The sequence below is a fragment of the Aquarana catesbeiana genome, linkage group LG10 (genome assembly GCF_042186555.1).
Source record: "Aquarana catesbeiana isolate 2022-GZ linkage group LG10, ASM4218655v1, whole genome shotgun sequence".
Classification (NCBI taxonomy): Eukaryota; Metazoa; Chordata; class Amphibia; order Anura; family Ranidae; genus Aquarana; species Aquarana catesbeiana.
This window is the reverse complement of record NC_133333.1, coordinates 141447435-141471085: the sequence shown is the minus strand read 5'-3', so window position 1 is coordinate 141471085 and position 23651 is coordinate 141447435. Positions and strand designations below refer to the sequence as shown.

Below are 23651 nucleotides of genomic sequence, written 5' to 3'. Positions count from 1 at the left end.
CTGCTTGATCGTTCTTACGGGAGGCGAGAGGGGACGACCCCCCTCCTGCCGCCCTCACCGCTACGATCAAAGCCAGGATCTTTTTTTTTTTATTTATTTTAGGCTTCCCAGCCTAGAGGTGAGATGTGGGGTCTTATTGATCCCATATTTCACTGTAAAGAGGGCCTGTCATGCCATATTCCTCTTACAAGGGATGTTTACATTCCTTGTAATAGGAATAAAAGTGATCAAAAAATGTATTTTTTGGAAAAAAGCGTCAAACCAAAATAAATAAAGTAAAATGAACAATAAAAAAAAAAAAAATTTTAAAGCGCCCCTGTCCCTGTGTGCTCGCATGCAGAAGTGAACGCATACGTAAGTGCCGCCCACATATGAAAACGGTGTTCAAACCACACATGTGAGGTATTGCTGCGATCGGTAGAGCCCTAGCCCTCCTCTGTAACTCAAAACATGTAACCAGTAAAAAATTTTAAAGCGTCACCTATGGGGATTTTTAAGTAGCGAAGTTTGGCGCCATTCCACAAGCGTGTGCAATTTTAAAGGGTGACATGTTAGGTATCTATTTACTCGGTATAACTTCATCTTTCACATTATGCAAAAACATTTGGCTAACTTTACTATTTTGTTTTTTTTTTAAAGCACAAAACTGTTTTTTTTTTTTTTTTAAAGTGTTAGAAAAATTGCTGCGCAAATACCGTGCGAGATAAAAAGTTGCAATGACCGCCACTGTACTCTCTAGGGTCTTTGCTAAAAAAAATATATAATGTTTTGGGGTTCTATGTAATTTTCTAGCAAATAAATGATGATTTTTACAAGTAGGAGAGAAATGTCAGAATTGCCTGGGTGTTCCAGAACGCCTGAAGGTGCTCCGTGCATATTAGGCCTCTGTATGTGGCCATGCTGTGTAAAAGTCTCACACATGTGGTATTGCCATACTCGGGAGTAATAGCAGAATGTGTTTTGGGGTGTAATTTGTGATATGCATATGCTGTGTGTGAGAAATAACCTGCTAATATGACAGTTTTGTAGGAAAAAAAAAAAGAAAAAAAAAATCTTGATTTTGCAAAGGATTGTGGGAAAAAATGACAACTTCAAAAAACTCATCATGCATCTTTCTAAATACCTTGGAATGTCTTCTTTCCAAAAAGGGGTCATTTGGGGGGTATTTGTACTTTTCTGGCACATTAGGGTCTCAAGAAATTAGATAGGCCGTCAGTACTTCAGGTGTGATCAATTTTCAGATATTGGCACAATAGCTTTTGGACTCTATAACTTTCACAAAGACCAAATAATATACACCGATTTGGGTTATTTTTACTAAAGATATGTAGCGGTATAAATATACTCTGTATTCCTTCATGTAATTCTCTTATTTTAACCTAATATTTTCTTCCTTGGTATAGACTATACATAGATGGATAGATTTTCTGTGTATTAGATAGACTTTCTACTACTTACCAATAAATATTGTTATTGTGTTTCACTCTTGGTGAACTCTCATTTAACCCACATCATATCTTTGAGATATTAAATCTTAAATATAATAAACGGGTAACAATTGATACCCAGTGATGGTAGATAGCACACTGTGTTTTGTGGCTTTTGGCAAACTATATGTATGGAAATACACACATTTTAGGCATGGGATCATGAGGGAAATAAGAATGTTAAGGCACAATTTGGGATCACCTTCAAATTTTGAGTTTTATATTATTAAAAACACTGGAAAATTACAATTCACATTAGTTAGGGCAGTGTTTCCCAACTCTCCTCCTCAAGATGCAAACCCAGGTCATGTTTTCTATACTTGTAGAATTTGGCACAGGTGATGTTGTCATGTTCAGTGTTAGTAATTCGTCGTTTTTTAACTGAGGAAAATACAGAAAACATGATCTGGTGGTGCACCTAGAAGAGTGGGGTGGAGAAACACTGAGTTCTGTCCCTAAACTTTAACATTTACAAGTCCAAAAAACATGGTAAATCATAAAAGGGCAAACAGGAGCCAACAAGTGTTATAAAAAAACTTCATACCAGGCAAGAGGAAATTAAAATTTGGCAAGCATGTTCACACAAATCTCTGATTCTTTGCTGTAAAGCAGTGGCAGCCTCCTTGATTTTCTCCAGATCGTTCTTGATTTGTTGTAGCCGTATTAGTGCAATTGTGACAGAGAAAATTGAGTACTGTCCGTGATACTTTTTTTATTTGCACTAACATACAATTTTTCAGGACAAGCTTTCGGGGTATGTCCCCTTCTTCAAGGTCCAAGCAGTACTGATTCACACATTTTTAAGCAGAATGTTAAAGAAAAAAAGGAAAAAAAAAAAAAAAAAAAAAAAAAAAAAGAAAACAAAACACATACAAATCAATGGTAATAAAGATAGCAGCAGAGTTAGTGAGATAAGACAGAGGGAGAGCTAGGAGGGAATGCAAGGGGGGGAAATACTAATCACAGAGCGGTCGTAAAACTTTAGCATAATGTGTAAGGAAACCAATGTCTAAATTCAGGCCATTATTCTTTGTGTCAAAAAGAAGTATCATTCTTAGTTCAAACGTTTTCCTTTCCTGGATAGTTCTGAAATTCCCTTTAAGAACTAAGACATTGAGGTCTTCTATAGTGTGGTTCGATTGTGAGAAATGATGTCCCACAGGGGTGCATAAACTGTCTTCTTTATGTTCTTTGATGGTATGTCTGTGCAAATTCATCCTCACTTGCAACTTCTGTCCTGTTTCACCAACATAAGATCCTTTGCTGCACCTTTTGCATTGGATGAGGTACACAACATTACTTGAGGTACAGCTGTAAGATCCCATGATATAGAAGGTCCCATTTGTGTGTGTAACACTTTTGGATAAATTTATCTGGTTGCATAGTTTGCAGCGTTTTTTATTGCAGGGTTTGCAGCCATTATTTTTGACTTCATAATCAGAGTGAAGTTTCCTGCTGATTAGTTTGTGTCTGAGGTTGGGTGGTTGTCTGAAAGCCAATAATGGGGGTTGTTGGAATATTCCTTTCAGAGTTTCATCCTCTGTTATAATGGGTTGTAAATCTTTAATTATCTTTTTGATCCCTTCAAGTGCTGGATTGTATGTGGTCACTAGAGGTACTCGGTTATTTGTTTTTTTCTCTGTGTATTGGAGGAGATTTTCTCTTCGGGTTTTCAAGGCTGTGTTTATGCTGTTGTTTATGGTTTTGTCTTTGTAACCTTTCTTATGGAAGGAGTCTGCCAGTGTTCTGAGATGTTTATCTCTGTCTTCTGGGTCTGAACAAATTCGGTGGTATCTGATGGCCTGGCTGTGTATGATGGCCCGTTTGGTGTGTTGGGGGTGAAAACTGGAACTATGAAGATAGCTGCATCGGTCAGTCGGTTTTCTGTATATTGACGTGTGTAGCTTGTCATCCCTGATGTATACTGTAGTGTCCAGGAAGTTGACATGTGTGTTCGAATAGTCCATTTTTAGTTTGATAGATGGGTGAAAAGTGTTGATCAATGAAAAGAATTGGTTTAGATTTTCTTCACCTTCAGTCCATATCATGAATATATCATCAATATAGCGATAATATCTGTATGGCTATCTGCAAGTTTCCTGCAAGACACCACTGATTTTCTGAACAAGCTTAACAATATACAACAATTACCACCTAATACTCTTCTAGTCACTATGGATGTAGAATCTCTGTACAGTAACATCCCTCACAAGGATGGGTTGGCGGCATGTCACAGATTCTTATCATCCTCACCAGACCACAAATACACTGCTGAGGATGTGACACGGCTCATTGAATTCATTCTTACACACAACTACTTCACTTTCAATAATGACATCTATCTCCAGTGTATGGGTACTGCTATGGGAAGCAAAATGGCACCCCAATATGCAAATTTATTTATGGCTGACCTGGAGGACAAATTTCTGAACAGCATACAACAAAAGCCATACAGATATTATCGCTATATTGATGATATATTCATGATATGGACTGAAGGTGAAGAAAATCTAAACCAATTCTTTTCATTGATCAACACTTTTCACCCATCTATCAAACTAAAAATGGACTATTCGAACACACATGTCAACTTCCTGGACACTACAGTATACATCAGGGATGACAAGCTACACACGTCAATATACAGAAAACCGACTGACCGATGCAGCTATCTTCATAGTTCCAGTTTTCACCCCCAACACACCAAACGGGCCATCATACACAGCCAGGCCATCAGATACCACCGAATTTGTTCAGACCCAGAAGACAGAGATAAACATCTCAGAACACTGGCAGACTCCTTCCATAAGAAAGGTTACAAAGACAAAACCATAAACAACAGCATAAACACAGCCTTGAAAACCCGAAGAGAAAATCTCCTCCAATACACAGAGAAAAAAACAAATAACCGAGTACCTCTAGTGACCACATACAACCCAGCACTTGAAGGGATCAAAAAGATAATTAAAGATTTACAACCCATTATAACAGAGGATGAAACTCTGAAAGGAATATTCCAACAACCCCCATTATTGGCTTTCAGACAACCACCCAACCTCAGACACAAACTAATCAGCAGGAAACTTCACTCTGATTATGAAGTCAAAAATAATGGTTGCAAACCCTGCAATAAAAAACGCTGCAAACTATGCAACCAGATAAATCTATCCAAAAGTGTTACACACACAAATGGGACCTTCTATATCATGGGATCTTACAGCTGTACCTCAAGTAATGTTGTGTACCTCATCCAATGCAAAAGGTGCAGCAAAGGATCTTATGTTGGTGAAACAGGACAGAAGTTGCAAGTGAGGATGAATTTGCACAGACATACCATCAAAGAACATAAAGAAGACAGTTTATGCACACCTGTGGGACATCATTTCTCACAATCGAACCACACTATAGAAGACCTCAATGTCTTAGTTCTTAAAGGGAATTTCAGAACTATCCAGGAAAGGAAAACGTTTGAACTAAGAATGATACTTCTTTTTGACACAAAGAATAATGGCCTGAATTTAGACATTGGTTTCCTTACACATTATGCTAAAGTTTTACGACCACTCTGTGATTAGTATTTCCCCCCCTTGCATTCCCTCCTAGCTCTCCCTCTGTCTTATCTCACTAACTCTGCTGCTATCTTTATTACCATTGATTTGTATGTGTTTTGTTTTCTTTTTTTTTTTTTTTTTTTTTTTTCCTTTTTTTCTTTAACATTCTGCTTAAAAATGTGTGAATCAGTACTGCTTGGACCTTGAAGAAGGGGACATACCCCGAAAGCTTGTCCTGAAAAATTGTATGTTAGTGCAAATAAAAAAAGTATCACGGACAGTACTCAATTTTCTCCAGATCGTTCAAACAATGCAACATATCTGCACTCATTCTGCCAATACTGCATCGTGGAAGTTCATGACCTAGTAATAAGAGTAAAAAGTATTAAGGTAACGATGGTCAAAAGGGGTGAGGCCCTACATAGTGAGTTATGGTCAAATTCAGTTAATACTTACCTACCCAGTCTATTGTTGCTTGCAACCTGCTTGCCCTTCAGACACCTACACTACTAGGAATGTACACACTGCAACTACTCTTTAATCTTGGCCCTGGTGCCTGGGTCTCCAAAACTCGGGTACCTAGCAACACTGCCAGCTCCTTCCACCTCTTCCTTCTCCATGCTAATGTGTGGAGTGGGTGTTTGGCTTCAAATGTGTATACATGTCGAGTGTTTTGATGTCCACACAAGAGTCCAACAATACTTACTTGCACAAACAAGCGGCTCCCAAATACTTTCTTCCTCTTCTGGGTCGCTTTGGTCCTCAGTGTGACTCGCATAAGGGTATTGTACATCTGTAATGGGTCCAGGAGTCAGATCCTATGCCTCCAAGACAACATCCTGGGTGACCTCACCACACACTCTTTCCTCTAAAAAGAAACAATACACCATTCATTAAGCCACTCATCTGTTTTTAGCATCCATTTTACTACATTAGTTGACCAACCTTGCACTTGGTCTGATGTCAATATTTGCTCCTGACTTGTTGACTCCACCATGCTGCACTGGTTGTTTTCCTGTGAAAAATGCATAGAAAAGGGATGGTGATGTCATTTTACAGAGGGCAAATACTGGGCAAGTGCCAACATTTAAAAAGTCCAGCAGTTGCCCCCCACCCCTCTTGTCTCCTATGGGAAAGGCGATATATGATGATCATCCTAGCAGGCGTGTGTTACTGTGATCCCCGGGGCCTCTCCCCTACCCATGTCTACACTGGCAAGGCTACATTAATGGGCACTGATGAGGCAGGCAGCAACCAGAAAGTGTTCTTTACCCCTTAAGTTCTAACCTAAGCCCATGGCCTTTGATCCACCTAAAAGCACCCCTGTCGGTGGGGGAAGATGCCCTTGTTGCCTCCCTTCTTGCATTGTGGTGGCTTTGCATGTGCCTCCTTTTTTGTGCCTCCCTGTTGAAAGAGGATTAATAAAATAGTTACAAAAATCAAGAAATGCCCAAAAACATGACCAAATAAGAATGTTCATATCTGCTTTATATTTACCTTCATCTTTTGAATACCGAGTCATACAAAGATTTTAGATAGCCTTATATATAATTCTCTAGCGCTACTTGGAGAAAGAACATATACAGGCAGCTAATTTACAAATATTCATATTGGTTAGATACAATACTTCGTTTTCTGATTTGGTCCTTTGATTGTTCCACCGAAAAATCACTCTGCAAAACGGTGATGACCTTCTCCAAAATGCTGTCCTTTTGGCTGTTGGGCCTTTCGTAATTGCGCAGCTTGTAGTCGTAGTTGTGCTTCTATATAATGTGCACCATCTCCACCATCTCATCCTTGCTCATGGGGGTTGCTTTATGCCTCCTATGAGCTCCACCACTGCAGGGCTGCCTGGAATCTGCGGAATCCACCACGTTGTCCCTCTCGAATGTTCCGCCGTGTGTGTCACATGCAGAAGAGATATGGTCACGCCCCAGCGTCATGGCACTCTGAGAGCAGAGTTTCACGCATGTGCAGTGTATGTAAAGCCATAACGCACGGTCGATGGAACGGCCGTAGGAACGATCTTGGAGTGGAGGACGAACGATCGCCATCGCCAACACACGAAAGGAGCCAGAAAACAAAGGGACAATTGAAAATTGGGGCATAGGTGTTTAGTGGCCTATACTGCTTGAATTGAGGCCTAGATTGGGAGCAGGTTAAGAGTTAAGCCAGACATTATGTTTTGTCTTGTGTTCTGTCTTGCAGGCATCATATCATTTATCATGACGGAAAAATTTACTGTTTCTGATTTTTTTGCCCCATTTCATTGACCTGTACCGGGAGCTGCCCTGTCTCTGGAAGGTCAAGAGTCGAGACTACTCAAATAAAATCTTGAGGAAGGCAGCATTGGAGAAACTGCTTGAGTTGGTGAAGCCAGTGTACCCCAGGGCAGACATCAACTATGTCAAGACAAAAATATCAAACCCGAGGAGTACTTTTAAAAGGGAGCTCAACAAGATGATGGACTCACAGAGATCTGGAGCATCAACAGATGAAATATATATGTTCCTAGGCTGTGGTATTACCACAGCCTGCGGTTTTTGTCCGACCAGACAGAACCCAGGCCATCCCTGTCTACACTCCCTTCAACATCTGCTGAGGCCACAGCTCTAGAGGTCCACACGGGTCCTGCTGCACAGGATGAAGATGTGGAGGAGCCCAGCTTGACCCAGGTATAGCATTGTTGAACATATTTGTATCCAAAAATACAATGATGATAACTAGACGTTATTATTAAAATATTTCTACCTTAACAAAGTAGTTTACATATCAATAGACAGTAGTGACCAAAAATTATTTGTACAAGAATAAAAAATGCTGGGGTCAGAATGATAGTCTTTTCTATTTGTCCACATTCAATCTGCAACAGTGAGGAGATCAAAATTGTGTGTGATTGATAACCAAACCCTAAAAAAGATTCTAGTTATGTCCCATTTTCATACACAGGAAAGTGTCAGTCAGGAGGAGCCCGTGGCCAGCAGCCAGAGTCCCAGATCCCTCCCCTACTCCCTCTTGCTAAAAGGGCCAGGAAGAGCAGGAATCTCGACGAGGCCACAGCTGCCTTCCTCAGCCAGGCCACTACTGCCATACGGACAGACCCAGATGAGGCTGAGGGATTTGCCGTGCTGACTGCCAATAAATTAAGGCAGATGGATGGTGAGCAAAGGAGCAGGTGTGAGGAACTCATCCTGCAGCTCCTCAACAAGGGGGTGAGGGGCCAAATTGCCGAAAACACACACCTGTGTGATTTTGTGGCCCCACATCCACCACCTTCACAATCAACTCACACACCACAACCACCCCACCCACCCCACCCAACACAGCAGCATGGCGGTCAGTGACAATACCAGCCACAAGACCACCAACAAGGCTGCTGGTCTGGGGATTTGCACCCCTACCCCCTTTACTAATTTTTTTTGTTTTGCTGAATAATGATTTTATTTGTTATATTTTCTATATTTTTGTATGCATAGAATGCACTTTTTGTTTAATTGCTTTATATTTGGATGGCAGATAGCATCTCTAATTTAATTTTTTTGCTTTTTTTAATGCACAATAAAAAAAAGCTGTGTAGAATAATACTTGGCTATGTGTTTTACTTCAAATGACAGTTTGGGAGTAGGCAGTTACATTTAAAACAAAAACAAGGCAAAATTAACAAGGGACACCAACATAGTTGTATCTTTGATCTTAAAAACTACGGGATAATAGTGTTGTGGTAACTTGCCCAAAAAAAAAAAAAAAAAAAACAAGCATAATAATATTATTCTTGATATCACTAGAAAAAAAAGGCTTTGAAAATATGTTTGGCAGAACTCCGTCAGTATCATCAGCAAAGCAGCTTCATTATTATCCCATTAAAGAAAAAGAGAATGTGCGCTGCATTTCGAGATTTCATATTTTGTCGCGTCACGAATATAATGTTAATTCTCCATTACGAACGCTAGTTTACAAGACCGACCGCTTCCAGCTCGTCCTTACTTCCGAGCATGCGTGTTTGTACTTTGGACTTTTGTGTGACAGACATGTCTACAAATGAGACGAAAATCTGACAACAGACCATTGTCCGCCTAAAAATTTACTAGCCTGCCATACAACGTTTGTCGGCGGAAAGTTGGACAACAATTGTCTGATTAACGGTCGGATTTTAGGCAGTCTGTCATCACACAATTAACTGCCGAAAATCCGATCGTGTGTGCGAGGCTTAAGTCTGGCTGAAAAAAAGACACAGTTCAACCAATAAACAAATAGTAAAACACTTGCCTGTACTTTGTATCTTAGTATGTTTCAGCTAAATTTCCCTTATTAAAAATTACTTGTTGCTGGTAAGTTTTGTCTCTTAGTTCTTGTGGTAAAACAAGGTTTAAGGCACGGTGGTGAGAAGAGGGTTGCTGGTGCAGTGGTGCTGAGGGAACTGCTTGTAGACATGGTGGTGAGTGGTGCTTCCCTAGGGAACTGTTAAGCCCCGTACACACGTACACATGTCGGGAGACAATGGCCAGTTCAAAAACAAATGGCCGACATTCAGCCCTTGTGTATGTCAGTCTGTCCAACAGAAGCTGGACGTTTGTATGAAAAAGTATCCTGTTATCTTTGTATTGCTTCCTTTGTGTGAAATCCTTGGTGCTCCTGCCAGTCCCTCTGCTTTCCTTTTAAACACTGACCACACTAAACAAGAGAACAAACTGGGGTCAGTTCCCAAGCTATGCTAGTTACTCTCCTCCAATGATCAGACTTGTCCTGACACACCCTCCTTGCACAGGCTTTCACAGGGAAGACAAGTGTACTGTTTCTTCTCCTCCCCCAGTTCTTATGTAGCTGAGAACAGAGGGAACAGAATGAATGTGATCACTTACAAAAAAGGGGAAAAAAAATGAAAATTTATTATCAAATACTTACCATAATTTTCCTTTCCTGATGGACTCTATGGCAGCCTACGTTTGGGTTAACCCCGCCTCCTCTCCGATGCTATAGGACCCTACTCCCATAAATTTGATCTTATCGCTAAAGACTGTGTTCCCTAATTAGCCAACTCTTGACCAATGGGTGGGACCTCCGTCTGCCATGGAGTCCATCAGGAAAGGAAACGGTAAGTATTTGATAATAAAATTGGCTTTTTCCTGACAGACTCCATGGCAGCCTACGTGTGGGAAAAAACTAGCCAGTCCCTATGGGTGGGTATGCTGATCAAAGAAAAAAATTAATTTAACCCGTCAATTGACAGGACTCTTAAACCAAAGTTCACAGAAGATAGAGATGCAGGCTCTATACAGTAATGTGACATAAAGGTATTAATGGAGGCCCATGAGGCTGCTTTGCAGATGACATCTGGAGCCACATGCTGCTGCCCACGAAGCCGTCTTACCCCTGGTGGAATGTGCTGTCACCCCCTCTGGAGGAGCCAAGCCCTATAAGCCTGCTGAATAGACTGGATGATCCAAGCTGCAATCATTCTGGTCAAAGCTCGCTTCCCTTTGTTACCGCCAGAGTGCAAGACAAACAGGTAGTTAAAGCGTCTAAAGGAGGAAGTAACTTGCAGGTATTCCCTCAGTAATTCGCCTACATCCAGAGGATGGGCTTCAGTGGACCCCTGGGCCCTAAATGTAGGTAAGACAATCTCTCGGTTTTCATGGAACACTGAGGTAACTTTAGGGTTTGAGCCGAGCATAGGGATGAGGACCACCCGCTCCGGGAAGAAAGTCAGAAATGGTTCTTCATAACTTAAGGACCCAATCTCGAAGATCCTTTTGGCCGAAGTGATGGCCACTAGGAAGGCAACTTTTGCGGAAATATTCTTGACAGAAAGTACTGGAGTCAGACAGCGAGTCAAGAACAAGGGGAAGATCCCATTTGGGGAATCTTGGTCTTCTTTGGGGCCTGAGTCTTGTTGCCCCATGGAAGAACTGCCAGATTAGAGGATGAACGGCGCATTATGTTCCGGAGAAGGCCGACAAGGCCGAGACTTGGATCCTGAAGTCTCCGAAAAAACTTGAAGATGATCAGAAGTGGGGGAAAGGCATATGCCCTGTTGAATTTCCACTTATCCGACAGAGCATCCACTCCAAAGGCCTGGCTGCAACAGTCCTGAGTGTAATACTTCTTGATCTTGAAGTAGCAGGGGGATGCAAATAGATCCACTTGGGGATTGACTCCCAAGGACAGAATCCATTTGAACAGTGTGGAGATAACTTGCTCCCTGTGGATCAACAGCCGCTCTTTGTCTTGGGACAGTAACAGGAGGTCGTCGGGATACTGGTACAAGCGTATCCCTTTTGTTCTGATGAGGGCCACCACGGCCAGAAGAACTTTCGAAAAGACTCAGGGTGAGGTTGTCAGTCCAAAAGGGGGGCAAATGAACTGTAGATGTTCTTGCCCGACCCTGAACCAGAGGTATTTGTAGAAATCTTCCGCCACAGGCACATGAAAATAGGCATCCTTCAAATCAATTGAGATTAGCCAATCGCCTGGCTGCACTGCTTGTTGGATGGTAGACAAAGTCTCCATTTTGAACCTTTCGGATATTATAAACTTGTTTAGGTAAGTTAGATCTATCACGGGGCGCCATGAACTGTTTTTCCTCTGTACAAGAAAGAGAGGTGAGTACACCCCCTGAAACTCTTTGTTTTTTTGGAATAGGCACCGCGGCTCCCTGTACTATCAGTGAATCCACGTAAGACAGTAACACCTGCTTCTTTTCTTCTGACCGTGGAAGCAGGGTAAAAATAGATCTTGGGGGAGGAGTACTGATGAAGGACCATGTGTGGCCTGTGGAGACTGTCTTGGTGGTCCAGTAGTCCGAGACTGAGGCCACCCAGATGTGCCGAAAAAGAAGCTGGCGCACCCCCACCCGACCCACCTGGGCGGGCCCAATCTCAAAATGACTTAGCCTGCTCTCGTCCACTGGATGCCTGGCTTTTAGCAGATTTTTGGAAGGATGTCTGACCTCTACTCTAATTTCTTCTGAAATCCCGGCCGGACCTGTAGGAGCATGCTTCCCTTGAACGCTCAGTACTGCGTCTTCTTCTTCTTCTATCCTGGGGTAGGAAGCCATGGGCTATAGTGCTATCCAGCCTGTTACCAAACAACGAGGGCCCTTCAAAGGGAATCCTACACCAGGCTTGCTTAGATGCTGGATCAGCGAGCCAAGGGCGCAACCATAAGGCCCACTTAGCGTGAACGGGGATAACATAGTCTGAGCTAACAGGCGGATAAGATCGATCAAAGCCTCCCCCCAGGAAGGCCATTGCCAGCTTCAATTCCTGGATTGCCGAGCCTCTGGCCAGCTCTTCTGAGACGCCTCTGAGTACAGAATTCACATTCTCTGTCCAGGCTTCCATAGCATTGGACATGGCTGCGAGGGCCAAGGCGAGTTTGCAAGCCATACCAGCTAGCCTGTAAATTCTCTTGAAATCTTTATCTATTCTCCTCTCAAGCCCATCCTTGAAGGATACAGCATCCTCTGAGGGAAGAGTGACGTGTTTAGCTAGTCGCATCAGTGCTGCGTCTATGAGGGGATCGTTTTCCAGATGTTTCACTTTTTCTGCCTTGAAAGGGTAGAATCCGGAAGTTTTGCTTGACATAGAAGTCTCCTTATCTACCTTGCTCCACTCTTCATCAATGATGTCCTTCAACTCAGAAAGGAGCGGAAAATTGGAGCGTTCCTTTCCCAGAACTTCTTCTGCTTAGCCGGGGGAATGGAAGGATTTTCCCACTTAAGAGCATCTTTGACTGCCTTAATCAGTGAAGAAACCAGGGTGAAGTAGAAGGCACCGACAAATTCATCTCCCTCCAAATCACTGTCTGAAGATCCGAGGGAGGCATTGTAAGGCTGGTATGGGCCCGGATCCTCCTGGGCCTCATCAGCCAGGGAGCCAGATAGAGTGGTGGACTGGCTCTGCGTGTGGGATGTACCCCACTACTTTAGGGATTGCTGCACCTCAGCTTAACAAGAGACTCCACCTGCTGGTTTTCCATCTCTTTCTCCCCAAACGCCCGGGCATAGCATTGATCGCACATCGATTTGCCCTACGGGACTCCTGTCCCACATCCCCAGCAGGCTCTGCGATCAGAGCGACGGTGGGTGTGGTGTCTGGAGAAGGAATGGGAAAATCTCCTCTGTTGATGGGTGCTAGACGGAGAGTCACGTCTAGACCTAGATAGGAAGGTTGACATTGCAGCCTGTTGTCTTGGACAATAAACTGGTGATCCAACCTGGAAGGGCAGGAAAACACATCATGTTAGGGGATACGATCATCCAACGTGAACCTGGCCCCCTCCCACACTCCACATAAATAGAGTGTGAGGGCTGGCTGCACAGAGGTGGTGACTTTTCCATGGCACTCTGGCGGACGATGGGTGACGATCCCGCAGCTTGTAGGAACACACAAACATCCTGGGAGAAGGAGAGTAAATAGCATGTAGCTTGCCCTTTAAGAGCCATCTCCTCACCCTGGACTATAACCCCCAGGCCGGGCTTACCTTAACCTGAGAACCCTGGTGCATGGAGGAGCTGTCTCAAGGTGCCCACAGTGATCCCCGGTGTGACAGGGGCTCACAGTGATTCAAATATCTCCGCCGTAATGACATCACTGCCATGTCTTGCGTGGTTTCGTGGGTACCGAGACCTCAGCCATACCGCTCATGCGCGAAACCAAGCCTCGGTTTCAACCGAGGTTTGCGCATGCGCAGAAGTGCGCCGGAGCCGTGACTCGGAAGAGGGAGCCGTGTCCTGGAACACACCTGTGTTCCAGGCACCATAGAGAAGAAAGAGGGGAGAGGGAGGGAAGGCACACAAGGGAAGACACTGCACACACAAAAACTAGCTGCCATGGAAGAAATCTTCAGACCTGCCAGACGACCCGTGCCTTGGCATAGAGAGGCCATCCCCACCACTGGACACAGAGGCCTGAAGCCACGCACCCACCCATGGCTAGGCCCTGGGCTATCCTGACACGGTTAGAAGGTATGCCTGGCATCGACCTTGATCGATTGGACATCCGTAAACATAAGTGCACTGTTTGTAGGTCCAAAAAAGGAATGCAGTCTCTAGCAGTAAGCTCAAATTTATGGGAGTGGGGTCCTATAGCATTGGAGAGGAGGCAGGGTTAACCCACACGTAGGCTCTCATGGAGTCTGTCAGGAAAAGGTATTTATAATGTTTTTTTTTTTTTATATCTATACACACAAGTTTTGCCGTTATTAATATTTTGCCCATTATTTTAAACTGAATAGGCTGCTTTACGAGGTGATTATTTACAATCACTTTAAATGTTATACATAATACCTGTATTTGTGTGATGTCTCTTTGCACATCTCAATACAACCCCAAAAAAACATAAACCATCGCATAACCATGATAAAACAAAAGGGTGGCACGGACCCCCTATTCCCTAGCTATTAGAATATCAGCCCATGTGCTTACTTTGCTGAAGAACCTCTTAGGTGTGGAGCACTGTGAAAAAATTGGAACGTGACATTAAATGCCAAACCTTAAATTTTATCTAAACATGTAACATTTAAACATCTAATCTAACATCTAGTTTTTTCTTTTTTTTTAAAACCTTGATGTGACTTTTAATACTTGGTGATCCTTTAAGTTCCCTATTCAGCCTGGAAACATTATTGCGTCCTATCTACCTTCTTCTGGGTTGCCACTCGTTCTCCAGATTCTGTGTGAGGAAGCTGTAAACGTCCTCTTTCCTTCACACACCTTCATGTCACATGTAGGGGGGGGGGGGGGGCTGAAAGATCTTGATTGACAGCAGAGCATTTCTACCTTGTTCCGGTGTTTATCATTGCAGTCTGTGTAAATATGTAGACAGAGTTCCAGCGGTCACATGATTGTTTTTAACCACTTCCTGTCCGCCATAGCATAATGACGTGCGCAAAGTGGTTAAGTTATCCTAGCTGGACGTCATATGATGTTCAGCAGGATAAGCCACGATTGAGCGGCGATCATTGGTGTGGTGTGTCAGCCTGACGCACCGCATCACCAATCTCGGTAAAGAGCCTCTGATGTAGGCTCTTTACCATGTGATCAGCTGAGTCCATTCACAGCTGATCACAACGTAAACAGGAAGAGCCGTTTATCGGCTTTTCCTCCACTCGCAATGACAGAGCAGAGTAGAGGAGAGCCAATTGGCTGCTCTCCTGACAGGGGGGGTCTGATTGATTATCGGTGCAGCCCCTCCCCCCCCCCAAGGAAGCCCACAAGTACCCACCAGGGATGCCCACCCAGGACCACCAGGTATGCCCACCCATGACCACCAGGGTTGCCAATCAGTGCCCATTAGAGGTGCCAATCAGTGCCAATCAGTAATTCCTGCCAGTGCTTCCTCATCAGTGCTGCCTATCAGAGCCATCAGTGCCCATCTGTGCTGCTTGTAAGTGTCCATCAGTGCGGCCTTTCAGTGCCCATTAGTGTAGCCTATCAGTACCCATCAGTGCTACCTATGAGTGCCCATCAGTGCCGCATATCAATGCTTATCAGTGCTGCATATCAGTGCCCATCAGTGAAGGAGAAAACGTACTTATTTACAAAATTGTATAACAGAAACAAAGAAAAACTTTTTTTTTTTTTTCAAAATTTTCGGTCTTTTTAAAAAAAAATAAAAGCCCCAGTGGTGATCAAATAAAAGCTCTATTTGTGGGAACAAAATGATAAAAATTTTGCTTGGGTACAGTGTTGCATGACCGCGCAATTGCCATTTAAAATGCGACAGCTGAAAATTGGCCTGGGCAGGAAGGGAGAAAACTGCCCAGTATTGAAATGGTTAAAGCGTTAGTAAACCCCGCTTGGTCATTTTTACCTACAGGTAAGCCTATAATAAGACTTACCTGTAGGTAAAATTAATATCTTCTAAATGTGCACCGTTTAAGAGATATGCACCCTGGATGCAGCCATACGTGACCGGCGCATGCGCTCTGAAGGTCCAGCATACCTTGCTGGACCTTCAGAGCTTCATGCCAAAATCGAGGGCTCCCGTGTGCATGCACGGGAGTGACGTCATTGCGGCTTCGGCCAATTACATAGCCTGAGCGTGCGAACCCGGATGAAAGACCGGGGGAAGATGTCAGCCATCTCAGCAGTGACAGCACTGAAGGGCTTTGTTATAAGGTGAATGTTTAATTTATTAAGATGCATACTAACACATTATGCCATTGCCTTGCAGTTGTTTTGTATTTTTACAACAGCCGCAGTTTACTAACGCTTTAAAACAAGCAATCTAAATGTAAATAACATCATGTGAAATGAACCCATAAAAGCAATGCTTTTTTACATCAATCATATGACCAAAAGAGCTCCACCCACGTGTTGCACAGAGACTTAGTGCAGATACAGAGAAGGATCCCGTGATGACTCAAAGCTCAAAGCTACTCAAAAAAGGTTTTTTACAAGCCTTCTAATTCATCAATGGACCTGCCTTGATTTTAATAATGACATGTACTACATACATATACTGTATATTAAAGCATGTGCACAAGGATTTAATGCCACTTTAATGGATTATACATTACTCTCACAAATAAACATTTCAGACAACAGCAATGCAACATCCAAAAATATTATTGCTAAACAATGTAGTAGGGCATTTGATTTGACACATAGCTTGTGCTGTATGAGTTCCTGCAGTTTAGTGATTCAAAGCTTATATAGTCTAGCATATGAAAAAATAGGAAAAACCTATAAGCCGCGCACCCTGGACAATAATTAACGTGAATAAGTGTGTCAGGTCACCTTGAGGCTAGGTGACAGATGCACACCGGTGGGATCAGGAGTGCACTGCAAGGTAGTGGACCCTACGGTTGACTGCTGCGGATGGGAGTCAGGATGGTAAGGAGGGCAGGGCCGCTGGAACACCAACACGGATCCACCGGGGGCTAGAGCATAGATTCCCCAGGGCGCTGAGTCTAAGAGCCAGCAGGTGTTTACCAGAGCCTCTAGTGGTGAGGATGGACTGAGCTGCAGTCTGGCTCCAGGTCGCGGCCCCCAGGGTCTCACAGCTCACGCTCACGGTAGACTACAGGAGAAGAGGAAGGAGGCAGCAGACTGTAACAACATGTAAAGTAAGAGATAAGCTAAATGTCAGGGCGACTAGTAGACAAGGATAAACATAACACGCCAAAGGTCAGGGTCACAAGGAGACAGGGAAAGTCGATAACAGGCCAAAGTCGGTAACTGGAATCAGACGTAGGAAACACAGCAAGTACACACGAAAGCTAACACACAATTGTTGATCAGCACTGCTGGCTTGCAGTGCACAGGTTAATATAGGGTGCCCTGATAGGGCCTGGGGTGGGGCCATGCTTAGAGGAGAGGTTATAAAACCAGCCAGGTGTGAGTGGCTGGCCTCTTAGTCTGAACACATGAGAAGAAAGTAAGCTGACAGAGAAAGATTACTGCATAACCATGACAGTACCCCCCCTCTTATGAGGCCTCCCCGTCCCCCACCTGGGTCCTGGCTTAAAGGGAAACTCCAGATGAGACCTCCTCAACAGACGAGGTGCAAAGATCTCAGATGCAGTGATCCAAGACCTCTCCTCAGGACCAAACCCTTCCCAATGTACGAGGTACTGAAGAATGCCTCTACGGCACCAGGAATCCAAAACTTGACTAACCTCATACTTAAGATTATCCTCAGAGACTGAAACCGAGGTAGGGAGAGGATGAAAGGACTTATTGAGGGCTAAAGGCTTCTTAGGAATGAGTAAAGGCATAAGAAGACCATCAGGAGTCTGAGCAGGGTCCCCCAGACCCTTAAAGATGAGCTGGACATCCAGCACATGATCATCAGACTGGGCAGAAGTCAGTGGATCCCTGAGACCAGGTTGGTTAGAAAGTGATGTGTCACAGAAGTCAAGCTGGATTGCTTCACTGGGCATAGGCTGAACTGGTGCAGAGGCCGACCGAACAGCATTGCCAGGTGCAGCGACCACCAAAATCGCATCACAGGGCGTAGCGACTGTGGAACTGGTGGAAGAGTCAGTCTGGGTGTGCGTCCAAGGGGGTCCGGGAACAGGCAAAGGTAAATGACCATGCAAACTGGAGTGAATGATCGGCTCAAGTTCACAGGTGGGCTCCTCATCCAGAGTGCCACATGACCCAGAGAGTGCCTCAGCCCGACTACTTCAGGAGACATTCCAGAAATCGCTATATGCAGTGGGAAGAGCAGAAGATACTGGGATGGTGGCAACAGGAAGTTTCTCTTTTGGGGTAACCTTGAGTAGGCAGGAAGAGGAACAGGAGGAACCCCAAGCCAGGATCCGTCCAGCAGTCCAGTCAATGTATGGAAAATGGAACCGTAACCAAGGAAGACCTAATATGATAGGAGATGAAGCCTTAGGTAAGACAAGGAAGGATATCCACTCCTGGTGGAGTGTCCCTACCGACATCGTAACATGGAGGGTCTGGAAGCGGATAGGGCCCCCTGGGAGAACAGTGCCATCAATCGCCAAGATCACCAATGGCATTGAAAGGGGCAAAGGGGTAAGCCTTATGGAAGATGCAGTTTCCCAATCCATGAAATTGCCAGCGGCTCCGGAATCCAGATGCGCCGACATGAAGGAACACAGAAAGAAGAAGACGAGAAGGTGAAGGTGATATTTCAGGGTCTAATACTCCACTTTCCAGATGTATTAGCCCCAAGCGTTTTTCCGGACGAAGAGAACAAGTGTCACAAAAATGACCTTTGGCCCCCACAATAGAGGCACAGACCCAGAGTTTTGCGCCTAGCGCGTTCTTCAGGAGACAACTTGGTCCAGCCCAGCTGCATAGGTTCCTCAGCGGGCAGGGGGTGCTCCTCAGATCGAAGAGAAGGGACTTGGAGCTCAGGCTGCCTAAAGAACGGGGAGTGCTAGCGTCTTTTTTCCAGGGCCCTCTCCTGAAAGCGAATATCGATCTGGTTACACAAGGTGATGACACCGTCCAGATCAGCAGGAAGGGATCTTCCTGCTAATTCATCCTTCACTCTATCAGGGAGGCCATGTAAAAAGGTTGCAACTAGGGCCTCATTATTTCAGCTCAATTCAGCTGTGAGGATACGGAACTGAAGAGCATACTGTCCCACAGAAGCGGACTCTTGATGGAGACGTAAAACAGCACTAGCCGCTGAGGAGACACGACCCGGTTACTCGAAGATATTCTGAAAAAGTTTCAAGAAATAAGACAGGCTAGAAACCACTGGATCATTCAGTTCCCACAGAGGGTCAGCCCAAGCTAGCGCCTCGTCGGACAGGAGGGATATAATATGGGCTACTTTCGCCCAATCGGACAGGAAGTTTTGGGGCTGAAGTTCAAAATGAATTGTGCATTGGCTGAGGAAGCCCCTGCAGGCCTTGGAGTCCCCAGAGAAACGGGATGGAGTTGGCAGTAAATATGAATGTGTGGCTGCGACTGGTGCGATAGGTGCAGCTGCTGATTGTACTTGAGGCTACAGGTTCGGGTTTCCCAAGTAGGCCTGGAGCTGCTTGAAGCGGGAAGCCAGATCTTGAAGGAATCGCATCACCTGAGTCTGATTAGATTCCTGGGTCTCGAGTCTGCGAACTATGCCCTGCAATGGATCGGCTGCAGGAAGCGGCACGTCAGCCGGGTCCATGGCTGATCAAACTGTCAGGTCACCTTGAGGCTAGGTGACAGATGCACACCGTTGGGATCAGGAGTGCACCGCAAGGTAGTGGACCCTACGGCTGACTGCTGTGGATGGTAGTCAGAATGGTAAGGAAGGCAGGGCCGCTGGAACACCAACACGGATCCCACCAGGAGTTAGAGCATAGATTCCCCAGGGCGCTGAGTCTAAGAGCCAGCAGGTGTTCACCAGAGCCTCTAGTGGTGAGGATGGACTGAGCTGCAGTCTGGCTCCAGGTCCCAGCCCCCCAGGGTCTCACAGCTCACGCTCACGGTAGACTACAGGAGAAGAGGAAGGAGGCAGCAGGCTGGAACAACAAGCAAAGTAAGGGATAAGCTAAATGTCAGGGCAACTAGTAGACAAGGATAAACATAACACGCCAAAGGTCAGGGTCACAAGGAGACAGGGAAAGTCGAGAACAGGTCAAAGTCGATAACTGGAATCAGACGTAGGAAACACAGCAAGTACACATGAAAGCTAACACACAATGGTTGATCAGCACTGCTGGCTTGCAGTGCACAGGTTAATATAGGGTTCCCTGATAGGGCCTGGGGTGGGGCCATGTTTAGAGGATAGGTTATAAAACCAGCCAGGTGTGAGTGGCTGGCCTCTTAGTCGGAACACATGAGGAGAGGGTAAGCTGACAGAGAAAGATTACTGCATAACCATGACAAAGTGTGTTCAATAACTTTTTGGGAGCAGCTGGTAGTGAGACCAAAAGTCTAATAATGTGTTAAAGAAATCAAATAAATTTCATACTGAGCTCTGAGAACTCAAATATACTTACAAAAAAAAAGCAAACAAATCATAAGTGAAATTCATAAGAAACATATATGCTTAAACACTAAAATAAATGTCCATATAATTTCCAAAGAAATTTTAAATCAAATTAAGTGTCTGTGAACCACCACCATGAATCTTCTATCAATCTGGGTGATGAGAATCCCTGCGATCTGGGTGAGAAAACGTTTTCCACCACCACCAGGCAAACAATCTACTCACCAGAGGGAGTTGACACCCAATACAGGTAGTCAAACTAAGCGCAGATACCAATGGAAGTATGCCTTATGAAGGGAGATTGGTCCACAGCCTGATATGCTCCAGTGATCGATCAGAGAAGATTGGCACCCATTACAGGTGGGCAGATCAAGCGCAGATACCAATGGAAGTGTGCCTTCTAAAGGGAGACTGGTCTACGGCCCGATATACTCCAACGATTGGTCGTATGTTTAAAAGATAACAAGAAGAAGGGGCTCCTCATTGCTTAGTTTCATCAGTAACGTCTGAAGTCATCAGGAGTCATGTAGTCGGATGCGTCGTTTCCTTTATATATACACAGCCACATATTGGATATCCAATCCACTTCCATCCTTAGTAATCGTTTTAAATATTGTACCAAAAAGTTAATACATGGTTCTAGAACCAAAAGAACTAAATTTTGGCACTTATATTGAATCAAAAAGTATATTATATAAAATGTATTGAAATCAATAAAAAAAATATCGTAACAAGTGCACCCTCTAATGGTGGACTCGGTTACTACATCAAAGAATGCTGTAACAAGTACACCATCTGGTGGTGGACTCAATTACTACATCAAAAAGAACCAACTTGCCTATTGTAGACACCATCTTGTGAATTCATAAAGTATTGCTATCTGCAATTACTCATTGTAAAAAACTCCATCTTGTGGATGGACATATTATAACTATCAGAAATGGCTCTAATTAAAAACGTGGTATCAGGAGAGGAGTAATTACTCATTATTAAGGGACGCCATCTTGTGGGTATATATAGTATGACTATCGAAAAAAATTAGCTATAATTAAAAAGCATAAAGTAAGGGGAGAAATTAATTGAAACACCACAACACAACTTAGTAATTGGAAATATAGCAATTTAAGTAACTGTCTACATTGATACCAGCAGGCTTTAAGGTATTGAGTTTATAAATCCATTCTGTTTCATTTTTTGAGATCTTTTGTTTCATATTATCTCCCCGCCAGTGCGGTACAACTCTGTCAATTCCACAAAAAGAAGCCACACTAGGATCCTGATTGTGGTGGGTTCTGAAATGGTTAGACAGACTGTGTTTTGGAAACCCAATGTTAATTTTGTTGAGGTGTTCATTCATTCTAATTCTCAACATCCTAGTCGTGCACCCCACGTATTGAAGCCCGCATGGACAAGAGATCAGGTAGGTGACAAAGGTAGAATCAAAAGAGATGAACTTGTCTATATCATATTGTCTCCCAGTGCTCAAGGAGGTAAAGGACTCTATCTTGTTCTTTGTTACCTTAGTTGGCCTACAAGCCTTACACCTCTTGCAGTGGAAAAAACAGTTGAATCCAGGAAAGTGCTAACCCTCTTTGGAGGATTGTAAATATTAGGTGAGATTCTGTTTCTCAAAATAGGACCTCGGCGATAAATTAAAGTAGGTTGTTTTGGGAGAAGATCTACCAAAGTGTCAGACTTCCACATACCTGACCCATGAGCCCGATAGAGCAGAGGAAGGCCTTCCTTACGTGTCTGACTCACGGCTCCTGGTAGTATGGACAGGAGGCACAGGAATACAGAGTGGTATGAGAGCCTGGCGGGTGGTAGTAGAAGAGCTGGCTCTAGATCCATGTGCAGAAGGTTTGGTGATCGCTTGACAACAAACAAGCAGACCGGTACACAGGCAGCAGATGCAGAGCAGGAGTGGAGCAGGCAGGTGGGGTCACAGGCAGGGTTGGCAACAGGCGGGCAACGAAGTACAGAGGAGCAGGCAGGTCCAGAGTCAAGGCAGGCCGAGGTTAGGTGCAGGCAGAAGACAAAGGATAATCCAAGGGGTAAGCCTGTTAGTGAGGAGATCAAGAATTCAAATAGAGTAACAGGAACAAGGACACAGGAAGCTGCAGATCAGACAGCACCGAGTAAATTGAACTGACAGTTCAAATAGACACGTGCACACGCACACGCCTCTACACCAGAGCGCCCAGCACTGCATCCATTATGGCAACTTCTCTGACAGTGCCCCCTCTTCAGGGGCAGACTCCGGATGCCCAGTTGGGCCACTCTGGTAACTCTTGGGAACTCTTGAAGGCCCGTAAAAGCTCCTCGGCATGTAAATTACTTTCAGGCTCCCAGGAATTATCTTCCGGTCCATACCCCTTCCGTTTAATTAGATACTGGATTTGGTTGTGCCTTTTCCTGCAATCTAGGATTGCTTCCACCTCAAATTCTTCTTAGTTGTTGATTATTATAGAATCTGGTGGACCGGTACTTCGGCCAGCAAAGGGATTAGGAATAACAGTCTTCAACAACGTCACATGAAAGACCGGGTGGACTTCCAAAGTATCGGGTAAGTCAAGCTCATAAGTGACATCATTAATTTTCCTCTTCACTGAGAAAGGACCCATGTTCCTTGAAGGACAAGCCATTTTTAAGTTAGCCTTGGACAACCGTACCTGGTTGTCGGGTTCCAGAATAAGTTCTCCTTGCTTCTTCTTGTCAAACATCCTTTTGTTGTACTCCTAAGTCTTAGGTTTTCTGTAAGAGTTTATTGTTAGTGAGGAAGACATCCATTATTTTGGAGACTGCGGGGATGGCACACTCAGGTATAGAACTGAGCAGGAACAACTCATGCAGGGAGTTGTTGTAGGAAAACTCAGCAATAGGCAGTAAAAAAAAAAAAGCAGAGAAACAGCAGAGTATTGCTCCAAAGTCTGGTTCTCTCCGTCTGCCCGTTCGTCTGGGGATGATAGGCAGAAGAAAATGAGAACTCAATTTCAAGAGAACCACAGAGAGCCTTCCAAAACCTGGAGGTAAACTGGACACCTCGATCAGACACAATACTTGCCGGGACTCCATGCAGCCTCACTATTTCTTTTATAAAAATCTTTGCCGTCTCCATAGCCGAAGGTGTACCTTTCATTGGCAAAAAGTGAGCCATTTTGGACAATCTATCCACTACAGCAAAGATAGTAGAAAAACCCTCTGCCTGA

General features: G+C 44.3%; 1 pseudogene; it reads right to left on the bottom strand.

Moving 5' to 3' along the window:
- Positions 1–23165, bottom strand: part of LOC141109862 (uncharacterized) — a 60816-nt pseudogene extending 37651 nt beyond the window's left edge.
- Between the last annotated feature and the right edge of the window lie 486 nt (positions 23166–23651).